Below are 22,300 nucleotides of genomic sequence, written 5' to 3'. Positions count from 1 at the left end.
TGGGGAAAAAATATTTGGAGTTGATTCACTTTAGTGATAGCACCCTGAGGAAACTGTCAGGTAGTTCTTGCAGTCTGGTCTCAGGAGCTGCTACCCTAGTTCGTATGCTTTTTTGGCCTTCATATTGATTCTGTGGCTCCCAAATAGCCCTACATTTCCTTTTTATTTAAATTAGCCAGATGTACTTTCTGTTGAATTGTAATAGTTCTTTATATATTCTAGATGTTAAACCTTTAATAGCTATATGTTGCAGATATTTTCTCCATTCTATAGGTTGCTTTTCACTTTATTTCTTTTTTATTTTTTATTATTATTTTTTAAATTTTTATTTGTTTTTTTCTTTTGGTCTTTTTAGGGCCACACTCACAGCATATGGGAACTTCCAGGTTAGGGTCGAATTAGAGCTGTAGCTGCAGGCCTATACCACAGCCACAGCAATGTGGGATCCCAGCCGCATCTGCAACCTACACCACAGCTCATGGCAACACCAGATCCCCAGCCCACCAAGTGAGGCCAGGAATCGAACCCACATCCCCATGGATACTAGTTGGGTTTCGTTATTCCTGACCCCAAACTGGAACTCATGCCTTTCCACTTTCTTTTTTCTTTTTTCTTTTTTTTTCTTTTTCTTTTTTTGCTTTTTAGGGCCACACTCGTGGCATGTGGAGGTTCCCAGGCTAGGGGTCCACTCGGAGCTACAGCTCCTGGCCTATGCCACAGCCACAGCAACGCAGGATCTGAGCCACGTCTGCAACCTATACCACAGCTCACAGCAACACTAGATCCTTAACCCACTGAATGAGGCCAGAGATCAACACGCAACCTCATGGTTCCTAGTCAGATTAGTTTCCACTGCGCCATGACAGCACTTTCCTGACTGTTTCTATTTACTTGTCAGCCATTATTGAAGGTGATGTTTTGAAGGCTCCAACTATTATTGTAGAATTGTTTATTTCTCCCTTCAGTTCTGTCAGTGTTGATCCGTACATTTGGGGTATTTGCTGTTTGTTGTGTATGCATACAATTGTAATATCCTCTTGATGTAATTCAATTAACCTTTTTTTTTTAGTATGTAATGCCCTCCTTCTTCTCTTGTAACAGTTTTCCTATTATAGTCTGTTTTGTCTTACACTGTACAGCCACCCTTGCTCTCTTTTAGGCACTATTTGAATGGAATATCTTTTCTGTCCTCTCACTTTCAACATGTTTGCATCTCTGGATCCAAAGGGAGTCTCTTATAGACAACAAATAGTTGAGTCATGTTTTTTTTTAAATCCATTCATCCCATTTTTACCTTTGATTGAATATTTAATTTATATTTTATGTAATTACTAATAAGGAAAGACTGAATTCTGTCATGTTACTATGTGTTTTCTGTATATCTTATACCTTTTATATCTCTCAATACCTCCATGACTGCCTTCTTTTGTATTTAATTGACTTTTGGAGTGTACCATTTTGATTACCTTCTCATTTCTTTTTGTGTATATTTTCAGATATTTTTGCTATTACTGCCATGAGGACTATATTTATTACCCTAAATTTATAACAATATGGTATGAATTGATAACAACTTAACTTCAATAGTATATAATGATTACTCCTATACATCTCTGCCCCCTTTTATGTTGTTGTCACAAATAACATCTTTATATATTATATTCCTAATAACATAGATATATAATTATTTTCTATGCATTTGTCTTTCAAATCCTATAGAAAGTAAAAAGTGGAGTTATAAACCAAAATATAATAACACAAGCTTTTATATTTGCCCATGTAGTTACCTTTACCAGAAATCTTCATTTCTTCCTACAGCTTTGAGCTAATGTCCTTTCATTTTGACCTGAAGCATTTCCACCCTTTAGCATTTCTTATATGGTAGGTGTAACAGTAACAAAATCCTTCAACATTTGTTTTTCTATATGTGTCTCGGTATCTCCCTCATACTTGAAGGACATTTTGTCAAAATAGAATTTTTGGTTGACAGGTTTGTTTTCTTTCAGCACTCTAAATATATCATCCCACTGCTTTCTGGCCTCAGTGGTTTCTGATAGGAATCAGCTTAGGAATTTATCTTATTGAGGCTCCTTGGAAGGTCTAAGAAGTTGCTTATCTCTCGCTGCTTTCAAGTTTCTCTCTTACTTTTTTTGACAGATTGAATATGCCTCAGTGTGTTATCACATTAAGTTTGTCCTACTTGGAATTCATTGAGTTTATTAGGTGGGTAGAGTTATGTCTTTCATCAGATTTTGGAAATTTTAAACCATTATTTCATGGAAAAAAAGTTTTTGCCTGTCTCTTTCTCTCTCTCCGCCTTTTGAGACTCCCATAATATATTTTATGTCTACTAGTCTGCTTGATGGTATGATGCCACAGGTCCCTTTTCATTTTCTTTTTATGCTTTTCTGACTGGATACTTCAATTATCTTTTATTTCACTAATTCTGTCTTATGCCTACTAAAATTGGCTGTGAAACACTTGTAGTTATTTTTTCATTTCAGTTATTGTACTTTTAAGCTACAAAATCTGTTTTATTCCTTTTTAAATTTATATCTCTATATTGATATTCTCATATTATTCATATATAATTTTCCTGATTGATATCCTTGGTTCTTCATCCATGATTTCCTTTAGTTATTTTAGCACATTTAAAACAGTTGTTTTAAGTCTTTGTATAGTAATTTCAACGTCTGGACTTACTCAGGGATGGCTCTGTCAATCTATTTTGTTTTATGAATGAGCCTTTTTTCCTGTGATTTTGTTGTTGTTGTTGAAATCTGGACATTTGAATGTTACAATGCATGATTATTGCTCGTCCTCAAGGTTTCCTGTTGTGTTTTTTTTTAAGCTGCCTCAAGTTCATCTAGTGACTTTGCTTATTTTGCATAGACTCTATACAATTAGGTGGTGACTGAAATTTCTATTTATCTTGTGTCCACCTAATGTGAACATATTTCTGTAAATGCCAGCAGCTAAACAAACAAATAGCAACAACAAAAAACCCACCTCTTCCTGTCTTTACAGATTGGCTGGGTGCTGGGTCCTTCCTTAATACTTATCCTGCACTTAGCCTTTAAACATTGAGCCTTGAGATCAGCCAAGGTGAAAGTATAAGGTCTTCTCAGATCTTTTCCAAGCATCTTGCTCTGTGTACATGTGTGTCTTTCTAAATCCCTTTATATACCTAGGAACTTTTGAATGCCCACATTTCCAATGGAAATTCTCCCCCAGCATTTTCTTCCAGATCTCAAGATGTCTATTGCCATGTCTCAACAGTAGTCTTTTACCTCAATCATCTGTGGGCTGTTCATCTGCCATACTTTCCAGTGTTCTTAAGCAATGCCCACCATTTCTGACCTGGGTGAATTCCAAGTTAGGCAAAACAGAGATGAACACTTTGCATCAGTCATTACGTTAGTCCCCACATAGATTAGAACTGGCCTATATAATAATTTACAAGTAAGTTCTGCTGTGATTCTTCTAGAACTGGGGACGAGGACCACACTCTGTGAATCTAGCTGCCATATTCAAGATCATTTCCAAGTGGAGAGGGATGGAACAGACGCAGATGAAAACACAGCAAGCTTTCCTACAGTAATTTCTTGATTGAAATTCTCTTGGTTATTGTAAAATTTCGACTGTTTTCCAGAGTTTTGACAAAGTTTGTTCTGACAGTTTTTGCTTGTTTTTCAATGTTTCTTTAAGGGGATGGGAATGCAGCTGCATGATCTGCCATTTTCCTAATGTCACCTAGAATCCATTTTTTAAAGACAAGGCAATCCTGAGAAACTTATTTGCTTTTTTCCTCTCTATGAATCCTACGATTGATTTTTGTAATTTAATTATGACTTTCTTAATAAACTCAGAGATATATTTGTGGCTACTGCTAGCAATTATGCAAAAAAAAATTTGGTCCTACCCCTAGCTTCATCTTATTTTTTGAATTTATCTCCCATTTGGTCCTATTTCTGCTTTCACTTTATTTCTTATTTTTCCCAATATGTGTATGTCCATAAACTGATGAAATTCATTTTGTGCAAAGAAGTAAGATATGCAGAAGCTCACATGATTAAAATTCCAATATTTTCACTCTACTTGGCCACTTTAAAACTGGGAAAGAATTCGTCTTAAGTATCTGTTGCAATCCTGTTGCTTTAGCAGTATATCATTTCTTCAGTGGAAAAAAAGCCAAGCAGATCACAAAAATATATCGCAGCTAATAACTGATGAGTTTGAAATGAGTTACTGAACCTTCCTTTTTTTTTCTTTTTAAGGCCACACATGCAGCTTATGGAAGTTCCCAGGCTAGGGATCGAATTGGAGCTGCAGCTGCTGGCCTGCATCACAGCCACAGCAACACAGGATCCAAGCTGCATCTGCAATCTATACCACAGCTCACTGCAATACTGGATACTTAACCCACTGAGCGAGGCCAGAGATCAAACCCGCATCCTCATGTATACTAGTCAGATTCATTACCACTGAACCACAATGGGAACTCACCTGAACCTGCCTTTTAACCATGACAAAGATTAAGGTAACTGAAACAAATCAGCAATATAGATCAGTGCAAGATTTTTGAAGTTGACTATCTTGTAGTTGGATTCCCTAAGAACACCCTAATTTGAACACAGATATAAAAACTTTCATTTAACTTATATATATATATATATTTTTATATAGAATATTGCATAGCACATGAGCTCTCCAGCTAGGTTGCCCAGATTTGATCCCAGCTGTGCCACTTATTTATTTGGCGGCTTTGTGCTAGTTACAGTACTTCTCTCTGAGTCTGTTTCTGCAGTTTTAAAATGAGAATAACAGTAATGCCTAATTCATAGAGTTGTGAGAGTCAAACCAATTAATACATGTAAAAGGTAACATAGGGCCTAGAATATAGTTAGTACTCAATAAGTGTTAGTTATTATTCAATGATAAATCATCATGCAAAAATGAAGTTGTGTTTCTATAACTAGCAACATAAAATTTTGAGTTAATTTTTTTGGTAGTGCAATTTTTTTAAAATTATGATGTAGATGCCTTATAATAGGAAATAATTATCTTAGAAAATGAAAATAAATGTGAATAGGATCCCAGTTTTGCCTTTTAGTAAATGGTTTTGGGTAAATTTATTTTACCTATTTGCAGCTGAGATTCCTCATCTGTAAAATGCGGGTTGAAATAATAACTGCTTTGAGGATGACATAAGAGAATACAGGTAAAGCACACATCACAGTGCTTGGCACATAAGTGCTCAAATAACTCTTATTATTATTTTGGAATAAAGAATGGTCATGTTTAAAATAGGGAAAAGAAGAGTCCCTAGGAGAGCAGGGAAGAGGACGACCCTTAGCAATAATTAAAAAGCCTTGGATTAAGAGCTAAAATCAATCAATCAAGCATTACATGAAAGGAGAGAGGATGACACCAAGATAGGGAGCTTGAAGGGATGGGGTGGTTAAGCTGATGTCAGCCCCCATCAGGACAGGGCAGCCAAATGAAATACAAGATGTTCAATTAAATTTGATTCTCAGATAAACAACAAAAAATTAGTATATCTGAAATGTTGTGTGGGACATACTAAATAATTATTGTTGTTTATCTGAAATTTGAATTTGACTGGGTGTCCAGTACTTTATTTGTTAAATCAAGTAACACTATCTAAGGGGATGCAATAGCTCCACAGAGGTTGGCTAAAGAGTGCTGTTAAGTGCTTCAGGACCAGGCCTCAATTCCTGAAGTGACAGCACTAAGTTAAACCTTGTAGTGGGTGGATCAGGCAAGCAAAGATCGAGACTCTTGTGAAATACTCAGGAATCAGCTGGTAGGTAGCATGAGGGACTCTGGAAGATTCTGCTCCAAGACACAATCAGTGGTTGGAGGTATGGGGAGCTGTCCGAAGTAAAGGCATTGACAGGCAGTGAAAGCAGGGTGGAGAACAATGAGCCGTGGTATTTATTTGTATCTATGAGAGGAAAAGGGGGAGTGGAACTTGGCAGTATCAGCCACAGTAACCATCAACACCAAAATGGAAAAAATGTCAGAAAACTAAACCTGCAGACTTGAGCACAATTTGGGCAGAGCAGGCAAGTTGAAGATTTAGGAAATATCACTTATGTGAACAAGTCTAGTCCCTGAGACCACTGGAGTCCTGGGTATGCTTAAGAGAAAGGAGGTTTATGGAGTTCAGCTATTGTGAAAGGATACCAAACCCCAAATTTAAGAATATGAATAAATTTTATACCCCATAAGGCAGTGGGCAGTGTTTATTACATGTAATTTTCAATGAACTCATAAATAGGCAGATATGCACATGGATGGAGGCATTAGTGGATTCAGCTAAAATTTTAGCAGACATGTGTATGGCATAAATTGAGGGATTCTCAATCATTAGTCTATCAAAGGGTGGGGCCCAGGGGAGAAGGGGAACAAGAATGTTACATTGATGTAAGGTCTTAAATTGAGACTTTGGCATTATCTCCAGATGAGTTTACATATCGTCACTAAGATAAGACATGACTTGTTATTTCCCTTTTTTAAAAAACAACATATTACTAATATACCATAAATTTCACACTCTTAGAAATGTACAATTAATTTTTAACTATACAGTTCAATGGCCTTTATTACCTCCACAATATTGTGCAACCATTACCACTATCTAGTTCTAGAACATTTTCATAACCACCAAAGTTATACCATACTCATTAAAAAGTCACTCTTTATTCCTCACCCCTCCCAGCTCCCAGCAACCACTAATCTACTTTCTGCCTATGGATTTGCCTATTCTGAATATTAGTATGAATGGAATCATACAATGTGGGCTTTTTGTCTGGCTTCTTTCACTTAGCGTATTGTTTTCAAGTTTCATCCATGTTTTAGCGTATGATCAGTATTTCATTCCTTTTTATGGATGAATAATATTTCATTAAGAGGACTGACTACATTTTGGTTATTCATTCATCCATTGTAGGACTTTGAGGTTTGTTTCTTCCTTTTGGACTCTCATGAGTAATGCTGGTATGAACATTCATGTATAGCTTTTTGTGTGAACATATGTTTTCATTTCTCTTGGGTAGGAGTAGAATTAATGGGTCATATGGTAACTCTTAGTAACTTTTTGAGGAAATTCCAATTGTTCCATTTTTTCATATTCCAAGATCCTTCAAAAATGAAAATAAATATGAGCCTTTCCACCACTAAAAAGTCCTATCTTCAACCAGTATTGATCCTGGAATGATCTTCAAGGTCCAATGAAAACAACTATGCCAATATAGCACTGCCATCCCCAAATGATGTCATATATAATCACCATTATATATCCCCTTTCCGTTTCCCCATACCTTCCATCTGATGTCATTGTACCTCATGAAGATAAGGAGGTATAAATTGGATCTTCATGGTCTTTTAGATACACAGCATTTTTCAGGCTACAAAGCTCTTTTGACAGGCAGGTATTATATTTCCACTTGTTAGATTAAGAACGTGAGCCTTCAAGATGTAAGGTAATTGGTCCAAGGTCCCAAAGTTAGTGAGATGCTGAACTTACATTAGATGCTAAGGCTTTCAACAGCTGGTCTAGTCTTCTTTACACTGAAGCGTATGCCCTACAAAGGTAGAAGATTACTAATTTGTGCTCACAAACTGAATCTAGATCACCTCAACAATGTTGAAAGTTGATCTTTAAAGACAAATAGGAAAGGAACGAACATGGAAAGGAGGCAACAATGTATGCTTTTCTCCCTGTGAAGATAGCATGACTAGGAATAATTTATCTGAGGGGGAGTTATTCACTCCCCATCTACATAACCTGAATTCACTGAGGGCTTTGTCTATGCTAGCCTCTGGAGATACAAAATAGAAGGATAAAGACTGAGGATTACGGTGAGATGCATGAGGTATTTGCCTGGGGCACAATTTTGAGGAGATCCAAAAAAAAAAAACACAGTAATCAAGACAAACAATAATTTTTTCTTAAACTTCTGATTTTCAAATAATCATAGAATCACATGCAGTTGCAAAAAATAATACAGGTAAATCCTGCATGCTCTTTATCCTGTTTTCCCCAATGGAAAACACCTCTTACAAAACTAGTACAATATCAAAAAATAAGATATTGATAATGATAGATTCAAGACACAGAACATTTCCACCACTGGAAAAATTCCTCACATTGCCCTTTTATAGCTAAATTCACTTGCCTGTCACTACTGTCCCTTCCCTTAACCTCGGCAACCATTAATTTGTTCTCTATTTCTATAAACTTGTCATTTCAAGAATAAATAGGAGTTCCCGTCGTGGCGCAGTGGTTAACGAATCCGACTAGGAACCATGAGGTTGCGGGTTCGATCCCTGCCCTTGCTCAGTGGGTTAACGATCCGGCGTTGCCGTGAGCTGTGGTGTAGGTTGCAGACGTGGCTCGGATCCCGCGTTGTTGTGGCTCTGGTGTAGGCCGGTGGCTACAGCTCCGATTCGACCCCTAGCCTGGGAACCTCCATATGCCGTGGGAGCGGCCCAAGAAATAGCAAAAAAGACAAAAAAAGAAAAAAAAGAATAAATAGAATCATACAGTATATAACCATTGGGGACTGGCTTTTTTTCACTCAGCATAAATATATTTTTATTGATTTGTAGTATCCTATGATACCATAGCTTGTTTAAACATTCATGTGTTGAAGAACATCTGCTTTGTTTCCAGTTTTTGGCTTTGCAAATAAAACTGCTATAGCTGTATAGGCTTGGTATAAACCTTTTACTTTTCTGGAGTAAGTATCCAAGAATATAATTACTGGGTCATATTTGCATGTTTCTTTTTTAAAAAGAAACTTCCAAACCATTCCAGAATGGCCATAACATTTTACATCCTCATGAGTAATATATGAGTGATCCGTTTTCTCTGTATCATCACTAGTATTTGGTATTGTCACCATTTAAAATTTTGTTAGTTTTTATGATAGGTGTGTAGCAATATCTCATTGTGGCCTTAATTTATACTTCCCAAATGGTTAATATGTTGAATATATTTTCATGTACTTAATTGCCATTTCTAGATGCTTTTCTGTGAAATGTCTCTTCATATGTTTTGCCAATTTTCTAATAGGTTTAGTTGTCTTTACTGTTGAAGTCTGAGGGTTCCTTACATATTCTAGATACTAGTCTTTTGTTGAGGATATGGATTTAACATCCTTTCTCAGTTGAGCTTGCCTTTTAATCATCTTTCATCTTTCACAGAGAGAAAGTTTTAAATTTTGATAAAGTCCAATTTATCAATTTTTCCTTTTATAGATTATGCTTTTGGTGGATTCATTTTCTTAGCCCTAGATCCCAAAGATTTTTGGTTTTTTCCCTAAAATTATTATAGTTTTATATTTTAAATTTATTATTAATTTTGAGTTAATTTTTACATAAGATGTGAGGTTTAAATCGAGATTCTTTTTTATGCCAATGGATATCCACTGAATTCTAGCATCATTTATTGAAAAGACTATCCTTCCCCCATTGAATTTCTTTTGCACCTTTGCTAAAAATTGGTTGGACATACTTTTGTGGGTCTATTTTGGGGGTCTCTATTCTATCCCATTGATCTATGTGTCTATCCACCTACCAATGCCAAACATTTTTGATTACTGTAGTTATCTAATAAGTGTTGAAATGGGTTATGGTTATTCCTCTCACATTATCCTTCTCTTTAAAAATTGTTTTTAGCTATTCCAATTCCTTTGCCTTTCCATAACAATTTTAGAATTACCTTGTCTCTCTATTTACCAAAAATCTTTCTGGATTTTGATATCAACTGCATTAAACAATTGCATATATCAATTTGGGGAGAATTGACATTTTGTTCCAGTTCTGATCATTAGGCTCTTGCCCTTGTTCCCTATGCTCTCATCTGCTGTCCAGATCACCAAGCCCTCTAAAACAGACACCTGCTTTTATCTTACTGGGAGGTCCATTTACCTTCCACCATTCTTACATCTCAGAGATTAACTGAAATCTGGTGGCTGGAGCCCTTGTCTATATAGATATACCATCTTGGAGCCACTTGCCTCATGGGAATCTCCCAAACATGCATCTCTTACCTGTCAGCATACTCCTGTTAATTCACATGATACTCCAAATTTCTAGTTTGGAGCTTATCAGTTATGCACATAATCCAGCCTTCTACCTGGGGCCTGAGTCCTCCCAAAGCACTCACCTAATTTCAGTGTGAATATGTGATAGTATGGGAATAGGGGAAATGCTTGGCCCAGAATTCTGACCCCCTCCAACCTTACCTAGTCATCCACTGCTGACAAGGCCATTCCAGGACATCTCTTGAAATATGGCAGGCAGGGCTTCTATCTTGGGACTGGATAAGTCATAGACTAAACATATGCTTTGTCAAAGCTGTCTTTGACAAGTAAAGGATAAGCAAGTTTATCTTAATAACATTTGTTTTCTTGTTGCATTTCTTTGGTCTTTGGCCAAGTCCTTCTTGATTTGATCCTCAGTTTCCCTATCTTAAAAATATGGACAAATAGGACTAAATGACTGGTTTTCAAATGTTTTAAAGCAACAGAACACTATGTTGAAAAATTTCTTCCATGAAAACCCAAAGTATGAAAATGATACCAGTTGAAATTTAGTTGAAGCAGGAATGGGGGTAGCTCCCCTTCACTGTGAAATTTTAGGGTTCTGTCAAACCCAGTTTGAAAACCATTGATCTAGCTGATTTCTGAGAGGCCTTTCCAACACAGATATTCACTAGCCTTTGTACCATTAAATAAACTGAGGAAATAAGAGGGTCAAGAGTATAAATGTTCAATCAGTCTTAATATAAGATGTATTGGTTTGGAGGGGCATGGGGCGTAACAACCCTCAGGGTTCTGCCTGCCACAGAAAACTGATTCAAGCTTTCCAGTGGTACTTTCAACAGACCCAGCTGTCTGGGAAACCCCTTCTGATTCTCTTATGTTGAGTTGCTTTGTCCTTTCTGTGTGATCCCAGAGCATGATATTCACCCCTCAATTATTGCTGCTATTTATATTTTTATACTCACAATGTATTTCTATTATTTATTTACCAACCCATCTCCAATTAGACTATGCAATTCTGAAAGTAGGAACTTTTCATATTTCTTTGGACTGCCAGCCCCAGAATAGCACTCAAATTGGAGAGGTTATTTAATAAACATGTGTTGAAGTTAAATATTGGATCAAGAAGAAATCATTACTTGGGAGTTCCCTGGTGGTCTAGTGGTTAGAATTTGGCACTTTCACCACTGCAGCCTGGGTTCAGTCCCTGGTCTGGGAACTGAGATCCCACATCAAGCTGCTTGATACCACAGCACTGCCCATCCCGTGCCACCCCAGAAAATGAAGAGGAAATAATTTCTTGAATTCCTTTGTTCCTTGAATTCATGTTTCCCCCCAAGAAAACCCAAATCATCCAAATTATTTCTCAATGAAAATATCGAAATAAGAAGGCAAAACTATTTTGATTAAATGTTTAAATAGTATTCATTAGAGCTAATATATTATTTTTATCTGATTTATGGTACAGTTCAGATGTATTTTTGTGTGCTACTGTGCTATATGTAGGTTTTATCTGACTTTATTCAATTAGTATGAATAGTAGATGGAGTAAGGTGTATAGTAAAACTATGGCCATTTTATAGGAGTGGGAACATTATTTTCCTATTTTTAAATGATGTCAGAGTTTTAAAAGTTTTATATCTTCAATTTTATGACAGATTGGTGACCATATCAATGACGTACTTATCTGGTATTTTTATTCCCAAGCAGATAGGCACAATCTTTTCTCTTAATCCTTAAATATTAAGAGAATGCTGGAACCTGCCTGGTGGGGGAGCTAGGCTGTCAATGGTGGAAAACAAGGAGGTGATAAGAAAGTTTACTGAAGAATAGGCATGTTAATAATAGCAAATACTTGTATAGTGTTTACTATGCCAGTAACTGGAACTGGTTTTAAGCCAGTTCCAAATATTAACTCAATTTAATTCTCATTCCAGCCCTAAGATGTAGTTATATGTACTATCATCCCCATTTTTCAGATAAGAAGTCTAAAACTAAGTGAAGGGAAATGATTTGTCCATCAGTCAAACAGCTAAAAATATCAGAGCCCAGACATGAACTCAGGCAATCTGACTGCTGAGTTTGGGTGCCCCACTATTCTGCATCCTTCCACCTGTGCTAAGAAAGGAAGGGATATCTGGGACAGTCAAACTGAGCAATTATATGGAGTCTATGGAAGGGAATTTTAAAGGCTTAGGGAAGGGACATTTGCCTTCCCGCTCACCTGCCAATCCATTTACTTGATGATGCCTGATGTTTCATTTATTGTAATTCATTTCTTTGACTTAAGATTTATTCCACTATTTATAATGCAACCAACCCCTGGGTGAGGTAACACCAAGACCTAAGAGTTATTTTTAATTTTTCAGCCTACTTTCATTTTTTATTTTATGACTGTCACTTTTCATTGTACAGTTTTGATCTTTATATAGTTTAATCTCTCCATATTCTCCATATGTATTGTGGATTTACAATTTATCATCCCTCTAAAGCTCTACTACAATTTTCACCCTGCACTCAGGGGATACAATGGCTCCAAATTTCACATCATATGTTTCTTTAAACACTGTGAGATATCTAAATAAAACCTATGTCATTATCTTTTCAAACATAAATCAAAACAATTTATTTATCTTTTTTCATGCTCTGATCCTATTTCTGTTCACTGAATTCATCCAAATTTAGGGGCTTAAAATGACTCTGAGTGGAGAGGAGTGTGAAAGGTATTAGCAGGTACTGAATGCCTACTATATTTCAGGCATTGTGCTAGGTGCTTTTTCACACCTTTCATCTAACTCTTAAACATCTCTGTGAGGGGGAGGAGGGAACTAAAGGTGGTTCCAGGGTTTTCCAGACTGGGAAAGATGTGAGGAGATCCTGGCAAGATTCAGCCTTTCTAGAAGCCCAGCTCTATACCTGGTCCTGAAGACATAATGAAGGCAGTTAAAAATGAGGATCTGAAGTTATTGGAAGCTAGACTCAGTTTGGTTATCATCAAAGAGGTAATAATTGAAGGAAGACGGAGGGGGTACTCTCAGTTACCTGAGGGAGAACACAGAAGAAAGAAAGAGATGTCATTACCTCGCAGATCACTTCTATTTTGAAGTCAGGATATAAAAAAAGGAACTAAAGAAGGAAAAGAGCACTCAGAGAAGAACAGTAAGGACAGAGCTGAGGCTTGAAAGCCAAGGGAAAAAGCCCCATTTCAGTATGACGTCACTCTGGAAACATGGCTGTGACCATTTCCCCAACAACCATACATACAGTCCAGCAGCTGGTCTACTGCTCTGCTACCATAAATGCCAGTGAGAACCAGGATAGGTTGTAGCAAACATTAAACATATAGATGAAAGCGTTTGAACACATGTCTTGGCTTATGTGTTTCATGGGAGGGAAATACCAAAGAAGTCAGAAAAATTAAAATATAGTTAACCAGTTATTTTGCTGCCCAGAAATCTTAAAGGATACCATTTACGCTGTCATAGAATCCCAAAATGCCTGAGCTAGGGTACCAGACCAACTAGTCCAACCCTTTTCTGTTAGAAATGTGGGAATAGAAGCCAAGAGAAAGGAACAGACCTAGATAAAGTCACACAGGGAGTTAATGAAAAGGATGGACAGAAAACTCAGATTTCCTACCTCCATTGCCTCCCATTTGAGTGAGTCTGCATAAATGAGAAGTGAATGAAGAAAAGGTTGGTGGCAAACGTTTCCAGCAAGTTTATGAATTTTTAAAAGCATATCTGGTGAAAAATAAAATCTCAAGAATGTCAACACTACAGAAGGTCCTAGAGTTCATCATCTAGTGTGATGTTATTTTACAGAAGAGGAAACAGACCCAGAGAAGGCTTGGCTGGTTAGTGGTGCAGCCAGTCCCTCAACACAGCTCTCCTGTTTCCTTAGTCTACCTCTTCATGGAAGCTGATTAGCACAGATTTAGAAAACCTGCATACACGTATTTAAGAAAAGAATACAACAGAAGCAGCTGTTCATGTGATTTCTCACCTCTCCTGATCAGATTGCAAGAGCTGTGAGAATAAACACCTAAAGAAAAAGTTCAAGGAAATGAGAGAATGACTACATCATTTAGAAGAGGAAAAAAGGAAAGGTGAGGGGTAGATAGGTTAAATGAATCACATCTATTGGGGGTTGGGAGGATGGATGGCACAGGGCAGAAAACCAGAGAGGGCCCTAGGCCTATTTCCTGATATTCTTAGAAAATAAGGTTTTCAGCACATATCCTCTGTTAAGTATTTCACTTTAAGTTCCAGGGGATATTAGAGAGTTAAATCCTATTGTTGTAAAGATGGAAAGACTAAGGTAGTCTCAGAGCTGGGATCTGATCTAAGCTCCTGGACTCTAACTCAGTGTTTCTTCTTTTCCTTTAAGTTCTGGAGGAAGATGGTAAATGTTTACTAAGAAAATTCAGTAGATGTATTCTAGGCAACTTACTTTTTTTTTCTTCTTTTTAGGGCCGCACCTGTGGCATATGGAAGTTCCCTGGCTAGGAGTCGAATTGGAGCTGCATCTGCAACTTACACCACAGCTAATGGCAATACCAGATCCTTTAACCCACTTGATGAGGCCAGGGATCAAACCCACATCCTCATGGATACTAGTCAGTTCTTAAGCACTGAAGCCATGGCAGGAACTCCACTAGGCTATTTTTTTTTCTTCTTAATTTTATTTTATTTTTATTTTTATTTATTTTTTTAATTTTTTAATTTTTATTTTTTTACAAAATAAAATACATACATTTACACACAATTACATTCACACAGATTATTATATCATGGATCTTAAGAAACAGATTAAGTGACTCCCACTGGAGAAGTGGAATGGAAAATATGCTGAGACAAGTAGGAAATTTATTCTATACTTTATCCCAATTTTATGGCTTTCATCTTTACTACTTAGTTTTATCTATTACATTTCAATTTTTCTTTAAAAATTAGCATTATATTAAAATTGTGTGTATTATGCAACTAAAATTTATAAAGAAGAAAGCCTTATATACCATTAAATATTTTATATAGCATAGTAAAAAGAATAACTTAACTGGTAAGAATAACAAAAATAATACACCTTCTGAAAATAAGTAAAATATAAAATGCATAAGTTGGTTAAAAAACAGTGTAACTGTATAAATATGCCCTCACAATTTGTTCCATCTCATTGATTCTTCAATAAAGGCATTACACCACTCTAGGTAATGTGATAAACAAGACATTATAGACCTTACATTGTACCATGGAGAGAAATGGTTATTAATAATACAATTGTAGACCTGTATTATTTAATTGTACAGTTGCATTATTTAATTATAATTATCATAAATTCTTTGATGGAGAGGAAATCAGAATCAGATCTAAGAAGACTTCAGCATTCCAAGAATGATGTCAAATGACCCCCTTCATGGTGGATTATGCACTTATTTCCTATGAGATATATTTCTTCTCCAGAGATTCCTTGTTTGTGTATCAATTGTAGATTTTTGGTTTGCAGTTATTCTGTAGTTTTGATGTAAGAGTCTATATGTATATGAGATTGTTTTAAGTTGTTGTTCTCTTAATTGCAAGTTCATCTCTGGTGTCCCGCATTTGTACCCACCTCTTCTCATGATTTCTGATTTTCTGGTGTAATTGTGCATGGATGATTTCATATCTTTACTGTATATATACCTTTACTGGTGAGCCTTGTCATTTGTGGCATTTTTGTTTCCTGTTGCTGATCTTTTCTTTCCTGCTTAGAGAAGTTCCTTTAGTATTTGTTGTAAGGCTGGTTTAGTGTTGCTGAATTCTCTCAGCTTTTGCTTATCTGAGAAGGTTTTGGTTTCTCCTTCAAATCTGAATGAGAGCCTTGCTGGGTAGAGTATTCTTGGTTGGAGGTTTTTTCCTTTCATCACATTGAGTATGTCATGCCACTCCCTTCTGGCCTGCAGAGTTTCTGCTGAAAAATCTGCCCATAACCTTATTGGGGTTCCCTTGTATGTTACTTGTTTCTTTTCCCTAGCTGCTTTCAAGATTTTCTCTTTGTCTTTATTTTTGGTCAGTTTGATTATTATGTGTCTCAGTGTGTTCCTCCTTGGGTTTATTTTATATGGTACTCGTTGTGCCTCCTGGATTTGAGTGAGTGGTTCCTTTCCCATGTTAGGGAAATTTTCGGCTATTATCTCTTGGAATATTTTTTCTGTCCCCTTCTCTCTCTCTTCTCCTTCTGGCACCTCTATAATAGGGATGTTGGTGCATTTAACATTTTCCCAGAGTTCCCTGAGTCTCTCTTCATTTTTTTTTTCAATCTTTTTTCTCTTTTCTGTTCTGCATCCATAATTTCTTCTAATCTGTCCTCCACCTCACTTATTCGTTCTTCTGCCTCCTGTATTCTGCTGTTAGCTGCTTCTAGTGAGTTTTTTATTTCAGTGATTGTATTTTGCATCACTTCTTGTTTAAGTTTTATATCTTGTATCTCTTTGGTCAGTGTTTCCTGTAAGTTACCCATCTTTGCCTCCAGTTTATTTCCAATGTGTGGCCTCATCTTCAGCATCGACAGTGTAAAGTCTTTTTCCTGGAGGCTGAGAATCTCCTCATCATTTAGCTGTTTTTCTGGGGTTTTTCCTTTCTCCCTCATCTGAGTTATAGTTCTCTGTCTTTTCATTTTTATAGGTTTTTGGTGTGGTGAACTTTTTATAGATAATAGAGTTGTAGCCTCTCTTACTTCTGGTGTCTGCCCCCCTTGTGGCTGAAGTAGGTATGGGGGGCTTGCTGTAGGCTTCCTGATGGGAGGGGCTGATGCCTGCCCACTGGTAGGTGGAGCCGATTCTAATCCCTCTGGTGGGTGGGGCTTAGTCTCTGGATGGGATTAGAGGCAGCTGTGTGCCCAGGGGTCTTTAGGCAGCCTGTTTACTGAGGGGCAGGGCTGTGATCCCACCTGGATTGTTGTTTGCCCTGGGGCTTCTCAGTAGCTGACTGATGGGTGGGGCCATATTTTCCCAAAATTGCCCCCTCCAGAGAAAGGCAGCTGCTGAATATTCCCAAGAGCTTTGCCTTCAATGTCCTTCCCTCACAACAAGCCACATTCACCCCTGATTTCCCAGGATGTCCTCCAAGAACTGTGTCAGGTTTGACCTAGGTTCCTGTGGAGACCTCACTCTGCCCTGGGACCTAGTTCACGTGAAAGTCTGTGTGTGCCTTTTAAGAATGGGGTCTCTGTTTCCCCCAGTCCTGTGGAGCTCCTGTGCACAAGCCCTGCTGGCCTTCAATGCCAGATGCTCCAGGGGCTCTTTCTCCCAGTGACAGATCCCATCATGTGAGGGTTTGATGTGGGGCTCAGAACTCTCACTCCTGTAGGTGAGTCTCTGTGAGCCAGTTAGTTTTCAGGCTGTGGAGCTTCCCACCCAGGAGGTATGGGGTTGTTTATATCACAAAATCACCCCTCCTACCTGTGAATGTGGCCTCCTCTATTTCTCTGGAGTAGGGTATGGGTTTCCGGTCCATTTGGGTGGAGATTGCTCAGTCTTTAGTTGTGAATTTTATTGTTTTTAGGAGAGAAGTTGAGCTCCAATCCTTCTATTCTGCCATCTTAATCCCATCCTCTAGGCTATTTGTATAACAGAGTTTTTCACAGTAGGTCTCAGACTTGGAGTTGGGCTCCCCTCTCCTACCAGCTCTTCTGTACTTTGTATGTGGGGGCTCTAGGTCAGTGACATTAGGTAGTTGAAAAAGGATAGAGGAATGAGGAAGTTCAAGTGACACAAAGCCATCAAAAATAGCAAAAATCTGGAGTTCCTGTCATGGCACAGCGGAAATGAATCCAACTAGGAACCATGAGGTTGTGGGTTCCATCCCTGGCCTCAATCAGTGGGTTAAGGATCTGGCCTTGCTGTGAACTGCAGTGTAGGTCGCAGACCTGACTTGGATCTGGTATTGCTGTGGCTCTGGCATAGGCCAGCAGCTACAGCTCTGATTACACCCCTAGCCTGGGAACCTCCATATGCCATGGGTGTGGCCCTAAAAGGACAAAAGACAAAAAAAAAACACTAGCTAGAATCTCAGCTGAAACTTTGCCCGAAAATACCTAGCACAATCCGTGTAGGCAGATGCAAATTATATGCTAATTACCCATAATTCCCTTTTACTAAGGTAATCTTGGTGAAGGTTTCAACTACTACCCCCCATTATATGAACTATTAGGCCAGATTACTTGAATAAATGGAGAACATGAAAGTTTATGGAAGACTTTGAAAACGAAGTTACCTATCCCTTCCCCCAGTGCACTGGTTGACCAATTACAATTTCTGCTCTTCGGTTTTTCAATGTGCCACATGTGGGGCCCTTCCAGTTCTAATATCCTATGGTTATCTTCCAGTCTTTCCTGTCTCATTGAATGGCACTACCCTATTACTCAGGCCAAAAATTGAGGAGTCATTTGAGATGCCCCTCTTTTTCCCTCCATAATGCCTCACCCCAGCTGTGAGCTAATCAGATAAGTTACACATCCAATACTGTGTTTCCAATCAGTCAATTTTTCTTCATATCCATTATTATACACCAATCCAAGCCATCATCTTGTATTTACTGGATAACTGCAATAGTCCCTTGGCTGGTTTTCCTGCTGCCATTATTGCCCCAGTACAATCTATTTTCACAGCAAAGTTGTCTTTAAAAACTAGATTGTGTTATTCCTCTACTTAAAACCTTCAATGACTGCCTATTATAATTAGAATAAAACCCAAATTCCTCACCATGATTTACAGGATACTATATATCTCTGCCTACATCTTCAGTCTACTACTGTTCCTCTCAATCAGCCAGAGCCCCTACCTACTTTCTTTCATAGGCCAAGCATGTTCCTATCTTAGGACTGTTGCACTGGCTATTCCCTCTGCCTGGAATACTCTTTCTCCAGGTCATTGTATGGCTGACTCCTTTTAAGATCTCTACTCCAGTGTCATCTCTGAAGAGAATCCTTCTCTGACCATTCTACCTAAAGCCCTTCCCCTTCTGCCACCACTCTATTCAATTATCTGTTTTTAGTTTGTTTGTTGGCCTTATCTCTACCTCAATCATCGTATTAATTTGTTTTTTCTTTTCCATGATTATTGTCTGCCACCTTCCACTAAAAAGTAAACTTCATGAGGAATCTTAAGGAAGCAATAGAACATAGTGGTTAAGAGCATAGTGCTTAAGAAGCCAAACTGTCTAAATTCAAATCCCAGTTCTGCCAGTTTTATTAGCTGAGTAACTCTGGCAAAGTTATCTAACTTCTCTATATCTCCACTTCCTCTTCTGTAACATGGGGATAGTAACAGTAATACTTCATAGGGTCATTGCAAGGATTAAACTTACTTAATACATGCAAAATGTGGGACTTCAAGGCCTCTTCAAGGAGAGAGAACTCAAAGCCTTTGGCCAAGACTTATCATCACCCCACCCGTCTTGTTGTAATCCCCCTCCCCAACCTTGAACAATCTGGCCTACTCCTTCCTACCCCTTGCTAGGAAAGTTATGTGGCCCACTCCTCACTCCACCTATGTAGGCCCCTTATACACCCCAACCAACCAGCAAGTGTCTAGCAATACCCTTCTTTCCCCAACCAATCATCAGGTCAGAAGGTATACCATAAGACCTCTCTTCTCTCCCTGGGCTAGAAAAACATGCATGACCATGTCCTTGGGGTCAGCGCTCCGAGATAATAAGGAAGTCATCCTGCTGCACTAGCAGGGTCTCTTATCTCAATAAATTCTTCTTTCTTTTCACCCCACTATGGATCTGGAAAATTCTTTTTCCAATCTGTGTACACAGACCACCAACACTATATCTCCGGTACCTAGAAGAGTGTCTGCTGGTATGTGGTAGGTGCCAAAGAAATATTTGATGGCTGTTCGCATGAATGAATCCTTGATGCCACCTATTCCTTCCTTTCTTTTCTGTCTAGTTTCCCCTTAGGAGTCTTCCTTCAGGAAGCTTTTCCCTGACTGCTCCCTTTCCTACTTCCTAAAACTAAGTTGTGCTCCTGTTTTGCATGCTCACAGAATCCAGACTTCTTCCAATCCCTAATCTCTGAGTATTGCTATATAGTTATGTGTGTGTGATCTTTGTAGTAAGTGCAAGCTTGGTTAAGGCAGGGCCTATGTCTGTCATATCTACTATTGGATTTCTGCTGCCTAGCATTAGTGCCTGACACAAAAGGCAAACAATAAACATGTCTTTGTTGAATGACAAAAAACTTTGGCTCATTTTTCTCTTAGAAATGGTGATTAAGAAACATGACTTGAGGAATTTATTAAGTATTTTGCATTACTTTTTGAAAGGCAATTCAGATTGAAAGCTATGGTTGCATCTCTGCCTACTCCCTTAGTTCCATTCATTATTGTAGCACAGGGCTTCCACTCTTTAAATCTTGATCTGTTCCCTGAAAGTATCAGGTCAACAAGAAACTGGCTGGCTTCCCCTTTGCTAATTCCTTGCTTTTTAATGGAATTCATCCTAAAATACCCTCTCTCCTTATGTGTTTCTTAGCAATAAGGACAATGTTGATCCTGATAGGACTAAGGTTTTTTTTATTCCCATCACCTTAAATCAATCAGTTTTTTTTGTAATAACGCATTACAACTTACTGCTTGCACAACTCCAAAATATTCTTTTATCCATTGCAGACTTCTGATCAATTGAGAGTTATTGAACACTTCTTACTATAAGGCTACCAGCTTGGTTTGATGATACTGTTTTAACTACTGCTCTAGAGAAGGAGCAGAAGGGTGTGGTTTCTTTCTATTCCCCCTCCTTATATGAATCATTTTTCTCCCTATCATTACTAGCCTTATTTCTTACAACTCAGCAAGGAGCAAGCAAGATACCTGTTATTAAAGAGGTCAAGAAGCCAAGACAAACCCATGGGAGCTAAAGAAGCTTATGGTGCCTTTCCTTAATGAGACACCTTAACTGTTAAAACTTCTTCCCAGCTCCAAGTGCTTCCAAGGCCCCTTCACATAGGTTAGTTGTCATCTCCCTTTAATATCCTTGGATTTGGGGCATGGAGCATACTTGGCCATCCGCAGGCTCTCTGTATTGGAGTGTACTATCTGGCTGAAGTAACAGAGGCATTTGGATTCCACGGGGGGAAGCAGTAGTTTAATATCTGGAGTGTGGAACTATGGGAGGAGCACAAGTCCCTGAGTCAAGGGTTCTATTTCTGTGTCAGACAGTCTGGGTTACCTTGGATAAGTCCTTTGTCTCTCTTGGTCTGTTTCCTCATCTGTGAAATAGGGTTTTGGTGAGGCTTTAAAGACAAGATATTTTGAAAATCATACTGTAAAAAGATCCTTATCAGATATGCGAACATAGCATGAGGCAAAGAGTCTAAGAGGAACTGGATGGCGAAAGAAGAGACATTATTTTTAAAACTTCAGATCATTCCTAAATTACTTCCCCCATACCCACCTACACACCCTCCATTTCTTCTCAAACCAGAGTTAACTTGTATTATAAGGTGATTTTTGGACATAATTATATATAAGACCCCATTTTACTTTTGTTCTTCATATTTTTTCATAGATATTCCTGTCTTTAATCTGCAATTCCACTTTGTGGCCTTGGCCAAGCCAGTTTTCCTGAGTCGGTTTTCTTCCTTGTAAGAAGAGATAAATCTCTACCTCCTTCACAGTGTTTGAGAAGATGAAATGAGGGACTGCACATACAGCTCTCAGCACAGTAACTGATACATGCCAAGCACTTACATGGACTTTCCCATCCCTCTCCTCTTATAGAACAGGGATACAGCTAGTTCTTGGCTCTGGACTCTAAGGTAGAGTAGCTCAGACCCATAGTCTTTGTGACCAACCTACTCAATAGTCTTCAAATGGCTGCTAGTGACACTATAAGACAGAGGTCTTCAAGACCATCAGGAAATTTTTAGTCTGAACAGCAGAGAGGATTTCCTGGTTATGAGAGTTAGTATATCCGGGATCCAAAGAACAAAAGAGGTTCAGTGCCTTTCAGAGAGAACTCAAAATCAGTGTGGACATCTAGAATATCCTGAGACTCCTGTTCCACTAACTTTTCTCTAGCTCCCCAAAATATCAAGCCCTGTATTTAGCACCATCTGAGTATGAATTCATTGAGTACTCACAACAAAACTGTGAGGCGGGCTAAATAGGTCTGTATTTCAGATGAGGAAACTGAGGGCCAGAGAAAGAAAGGGAAAGCTCAATCAGAGAGAGGTCCAGA

The 22,300-nt window shown here is 38.2% G+C and overlaps 1 protein-coding gene across 3 annotated transcripts in view; it reads left to right on the top strand.

The window, feature by feature from the left end:
* Positions 1–22,300, top strand: part of ZC4H2 (zinc finger C4H2-type containing) — a 73,703-nt gene that overhangs the window by 13,265 nt on the left and 38,138 nt on the right. The window lies entirely within an intron of this gene.

The sequence above is a fragment of the Phacochoerus africanus genome, chromosome X (genome assembly GCF_016906955.1).
Source record: "Phacochoerus africanus isolate WHEZ1 chromosome X, ROS_Pafr_v1, whole genome shotgun sequence".
NCBI lineage: Eukaryota > Metazoa > Chordata > Mammalia > Artiodactyla > Suidae > Phacochoerus > Phacochoerus africanus.
The sequence above is the reverse complement of the archived record's forward strand: the minus strand, read 5'-3'. Positions and strand labels throughout refer to the sequence as shown.